General features: G+C 39.2%; 1 pseudogene; it reads right to left on the reverse strand.

The window, feature by feature from the left end:
- Window positions 1-3,038: 3,038 nt before the first annotated feature.
- On the reverse strand, window positions 3,039-3,866 carry LOC100027211 (60S ribosomal protein L8-like; annotated as a pseudogene).
- Between the last annotated feature and the right edge of the window lie 2,211 nt (window positions 3,867-6,077).

Below are 6,077 nucleotides of genomic sequence, written 5' to 3' on the forward strand. Positions count from 1 at the left end.
TATATACAACCTTTGGAGAATTTAATGAGCTAAAAATTTCTATTGATTTTAAGGAGTCTTTAGAAGTGATTTTTAGATATCTAAGAGTACCACTACCTCTGACTAATCATTTGCCTACCTTTTTTTTACTTGTGTGTAACAAGAGGTAAGGGTCCATTTAGTAGTTGAAGTGAAGTGCAATAGCACTATTGTATTCCCCACCTCTTCATTTATAAAAATATAATGGATGGGACATCAGAAGTGATTTTCACTATTGTAGTCCTCGCCTCCACATTGCAATGTATGGGGCATATAAATACATGCCTTTTACCACTGTTATAGTCTCATACCAGAGGAGGGGGGTTTCCCAAGGGACTTTGTTACTTCGTGATGGTCTCATCTGGGAGGTGGGAAGGATTTCCAGAGGGCTTGGTAACCCCTGAATGGCTCCCAGAGGGAGAAGTTTTCCATGGAGCCTAGAAGCTAATGGATGGTTTTGGCTTACTCTACCCTTCCACCAGAATGATCTAGATTCTTGGTGACATTTTAGACTCAAAAGGTTTTCATCAGCAGTACAGAGGTTTTTTGTTGTTGTTGTTGTTTTTGGTGCCTTCTGCCACATTTTGGAATAATGGCAATAATAGACTTTGTTAGAAATATCTTCACCAAGATTGAAAGATTGGCTATATCTGGAGAACTTGTGATAAGTATCCATGGGCTTCATAGATTTTTATAATGCCACACAGCGAGTGGCTATAGAGACTCATGTGAATCCTAATGATAGCAGGTTTGTTTGCTATTGTCATTAAATGACTCTTGTGATTTGGGGGATTTTGGTACTTCTTTGAATGTGCTTTATGTGAAGATTAGATTTAACTTTCCCCTGATTGTAAAAATTAAATTAACTCTCCTACCTGCTTTCAGATTTAATCACCAAAGGTGTAAACACCCCATTCACACTTGAGTGGAGGAGGTCTGTGACCCATGTGTGCAATAGTGGGTGACTAATCAGAATTAAACTGACTGCCTCTGGGCAGTCCTAAAGCAAAGCTTCAACTGTGATTGGTAAATGTAAAATTAGAGGAAGACACAGGAAGTGATGCAAAAGAAAGTGGCTTTAAAAGGGAGTTACAACTTCCTGAGTGGAGTTTTTACTCAGAGTTCTACTTGGAGTTGAACTTCCTGTGAGAGAGAGTTCTTTATTCTTTGGAGTTGAGACTGGAGGAGAATCTGCTGACCGGACCTGAGACCCTGTTCCTGATGAGGCTGTACTTAAATCTCTTCCTTTGGACTGAGAGGTGGTGAGTGAAAAAGATGACTCCTTCCTGGATTTTTCTGAAGAGACTAGCTCAGTAGAGACCTATCCTCTTGAGAGAGACATCCCCAAGTCCTTGGCTACAAGGGCCAAGGCTACTCTGGTTAATGACTAAACTAGATATCTAGTTTATCTAGGCTGGAAATTTTACCCATGTGATTTTACTTAGGCTTTATACTTTTGTTCTTTTATTTCTTCTACTGCAAGTGATTACTGATAAACCTTATAAATTATAATACTTGGAGTTATTGGACATTCATTTAAATTTAACAGAACTAATACTTAGCAGTGATTCTAATACAGAAAATAATATCTTTTAAAAATAATTCTAAAATAGACTTAGCCATGTAACATTACATATAAATTATCTGTCTGTGTATCTTCTTTCTTTCTTAGTCTATATGTTCTTTTAGAACACAGTGTTCTGCCTACAGTGAGTATTTAGTGTTTGTTTTCCTAGGAGTTAATAAATATTTTTAAGTTTAAGGGAATTGTTGCCATCCTACCTTCATCCCAATCTTCTTCTCTTCTTAGCCTTTATGCTCCATTAGAACACAGTGCTCTGCATACAGTAGGTGTTTAATAAATGCTTTCACAAAAGCTAATCAATATTTTTTAAGTTTAAGAGAATTGTTGCCATCCTAACTTTATCCCAATTATCTTCAATCTTTCAGTTCCTTAACACTTGATTTGATCCCCACCCAGTATCACTATTGCCCACTCTGTTTAAATACAAATCAACTCAAATTTCTTCCACCTTAAACAGCTTGATTTAGCTTTTCTTCTTGGTGCTGGCAATATATCCATTAATTTTACAGATGAAGCAATTGAGGACAAAAATGACTTGCCCAGTGAGCTGATGATAACGATCTCTGCCTGTGATTACTTGCAAAATATCTTTATTCTTTTTCCAAAGATAGATTTCATAATCAAAGTGTATGGGCCAAAGAAGGTAAAGACAATGAATATTGGCAGCCATGCAATCAAAAAGTGGGAAGAAAGCATGGTTGACACCTCCAATGTACTCAATAACACATAGAAATCCTAGGATATGGTACTTTGCCATTAAGATAAATCAATTTTTAAGTTATATAATAGGGAAATGGTTAAATTAATTTACATTAGTGTAATTAATTAGATGACTAAGATGGATAAACTAAAATGGATAAATCAGTCAGTCACCTTAGGATTTATTAAGCACCTACTATGGGCCAGACATTAAGGATATAAAGAGAGGCAAAAAAACCCCCAAACTCCCAGTTTTCAAGAAGTTCATAGTCTATTAGAGGAAACAATATTGCAAATAGCAATGTAGAAACAAGCTATATACAGAATAAATTGGGGATAGTCTTTGATGAATGAGGACTGCAAAAGACTTCTTGTGGAAAGTGGGATTTAGCTGAGCCTTGAAGGAAGCCAGTGGTAGAGATGAGGAAGGGAAAGGTTTCAGGCACAGGGGACAGTCAGAGAAAACACAAAGAGATCTGGAAAGAGCTTTATGAGATAATGCAAACCACAAAAGATGCAACCAAAGAATGGAGCATGCACTCTGATTACATGAGGAAAAGTAAGAATTCATGAGATCAATGTCCATTCATGAGAATGAATGAACAGGAAATCCCAGAGGGGACTTAGAGGAAGGAATTGAAAAAGTATTGGGATACTTTATGTGTAAAATCAATTCATTAAAATATAAACAATTAGTGAGGAAGTATAATTGTTCTCTTTGGGTTTTAATGTTAAGTTTATATTTTTTTTACAACTTCCAAAATAATTTTTATTGTCAGGATTCTGTACTTTAGTTCTCCTTCTCCTGTACAGTCTTGGTACCCCGGAGTCAACCAGTATGCCAGGCAGCAATGAGACCAACCTTTCGTCCAGCTGAGGCATCTCTTCAAATGGTGGATGGTTTTCCAATATGATGGTGATTACCTCCTCCAAAGGGATGTTCCACAGGATGCATGGCCACACCCTGGACTTGAGGCCAGCAGTTTCTCTTGGCCTTATATTTGTGGTAGGCACGACCTGCCTTAAGGATGGATTTATCAATATGACTTCCACCAGCAACAATACCAACTATGGCTCTGTTTGCAGAGGAGATCACTTTCTTAGAGCCTGAAGGTAGCTTCACCCGTGTTTTCTTGGTTTCGGGATTGTGTGAAATAACTGTGCCATAGTTTCCAGATGCACGGGCAAGCTTACCCCTGTCACCAGGCTTTTCTTCAAGACAGCACACAATAGTTCCTTCAGGCACAGTGCCAACTGGGAGGACATTGCCAGTGTTGAGTGTAGCTTTCTTACCACAGTCTACAAACTGGCCAGTGTAAATGCCTTCAGCAGCAATGAACAACTCTGTCCTCTTTTTAAATCGGTATGGATCTCTGAAAGCTACTTTTGCAAGAGGAGCCCCTCAACCTGGATCATGGATTATGTCCTTTACAATACCCTTGATGTAACCATGCTTCTCAGTGAAGTCTACGGCCCGCAGCTTCGCTGCCCCTTTTTGGTGCTTCACACGAGCTCAGAAGATGGAGCCCGCTCCCTTCCTCTGACCACAAATCACCCGGCCCATCTCATGCCATCTGGGTTTGGACTTGCTAGAAAGAGCTAATGTTAAGTTTCTAATAAAACATTTATTTTTTACAAAAGAGATTTCCAATCTTGATTATAGAAATAAACAAATCCAGTAAAATACTTAATCAAATAATATCCCCAAAAGAATACTTTGGTAATTTTTTTCCCCCTATTGAGCCTCTTGCTCAAGGTTTTGAGATGCTCACATGCTGTTCTTCTTACTGTAAACTTGAACAGATGGTCTGTTTGTGGTCTCAGCCACATGGCAGCTGTCTACTCAGGTCTCATTTTAGCTCTGAAAAATCATTTCAATTTGAACCTAGTGGAGAGGTGCCAAGTACTGAATTCAATGACAGATTTTTCATTATTGTTCATGGTAATTACAGCTATGACTTTTCTAGAACCTGTAACAGTCTTTTCTTCTTCTGATTAGTGCCTTCCTGGTTGCTCACTTCCAGTAGCACACATGGCAGAGTCCTGCAGTCTGAAATAGGTACTATCTCTCACCCAGTGCACCCCTATGCACTGTTGTGGAGAAGTCCCAGCTCCTTCCCTACTGACTCAAGCTCCTGGAGGTCTGTTTCTGCCTTTGCCAGTTTCAGTTTTGATAGATAGATAGATAGATAGACAGACAGACAGATCAATAGAGAGATAGATATCTTTCTGTCTCATACTCTCTTTCTCCCCTTCCCTTTACCCCTCTTTTATCACTCTGTCCTCTCTGTCTTTGTCTCTATCTCTCTCTTCCCCTCTATCTCTACCTGTCTTTCCTCTCTTTCTCTTTGGATGTCTTCTCTGTCACTGTCTCTTTGTCAGCTCTGTTTTTATCTTGCTCTGTGCTGGGATGCCTGTCCTCTTTCTCCTTCCTCTTGGCATGCTCTCAATCAAAGTAGCAATTATTAAGAACCTATTGTGTGCCAGGCACTGTACTAAGTGCAATGAATGATAAAGAAGTTTTCATGATAATAAAAAACCTAAAGACAAGTCTCTGATTTCAAGGAGCTCATAATCCCATCTCTGTCCCTATTTTCTTCTATTTCTGAATATGTCAGTCTTCGTTCTCCTTCTGCCCTTTAATCTACCCTTCCAAATTTATTTTTTCCCATCTGTTCTTCATTAGATTGCCTCCAGATGATCAGCAATCACTCTTAGCTGCCTCAGGGACTTTTCTCTTTACTTCTGCCCCCTAACCCCCAGACTCAGTGGGGAAACTTCCTGGAGGTCTTAGCTAATCTCTGTGAAGATTGGATTTAGTTATTTCCTGATTATAACAATGAAGATGCTTAGCTCTTCCTTTACAGTGAAGCTAGAATTGTAATCCATAATCTATTTTTAGATTTGAATCTACAAAAAGGTGATCTCAGTATTTTAAGTAGACCTACCCATTTTAACCACAAAAAGGTGTTAAGTAACTACAAAAGGTGAACTTACCAAAAAAAGGTGTTAAGTAACCCAAGAAGATATAATCTAACCAAAGAAGGTGTGAACTAAAGGGTGGGCAGTCCTGGAGAAAAGTGTCTGCTCTGATTGGTAGACATGAGATTTAGGGGAGGTAACACAAGAGAAAAAGAATCTTTAAAAAGAGGATGAAAGGCCAGAAGAGGAGTTTCAAGTTGGATGAAGGACCTCTGACTTGGAGTTGGACTCGGAGGAGAGACTGGAGACAAGACAGATAACCAGACTTCTTCTCATTTAGACGGTCATCGTTGGTGAGTGAAAGGCTGACTTAGGACCCTGCCTTTCTGGAGTCGTGAAGCCTCTAGGAAAGGCCCATCGTCTTGAGACTCTCTTCCCTGGCTGGGGCTTAGAAATTTCTAACTGGCTCAGAGGAAGCCAGAGTTTCTTTCTCTCTCTCTCTCTCTCTCTCTCTCTCTCTCTCTCTCTCTCTCTCTCTCTCTCTCTCTCTCTCTCTCTCTCTCTCTCTCTCTCTCTCTCTCTCTCTCTCTCTCTCTCTCTCTCTCTCTCTCTCTCTCTCTCTCTCTCTCTCTCTCTCTCTCTCTCTCTCTTTTTCCTTAATATCTTCCCTCTATTGTAAACAAACTACCATAAATTCATTTTACTTTAGTAATTTATTTGGGATTTAGAAATTTAAATTCCTGGAGACCACCTTTTATATATAGCATCCAACCACAAATAAATTTAACATCTCATTCAAGGGTGCTCTATTTCTTTGGGCTCCACTGTACTGAACTCACCAGAATTCTTCAGA

This window comes from Monodelphis domestica, chromosome 3 (genome assembly GCF_027887165.1).
Source record: "Monodelphis domestica isolate mMonDom1 chromosome 3, mMonDom1.pri, whole genome shotgun sequence".
NCBI classification, from domain to species: domain Eukaryota; kingdom Metazoa; phylum Chordata; class Mammalia; order Didelphimorphia; family Didelphidae; genus Monodelphis; species Monodelphis domestica.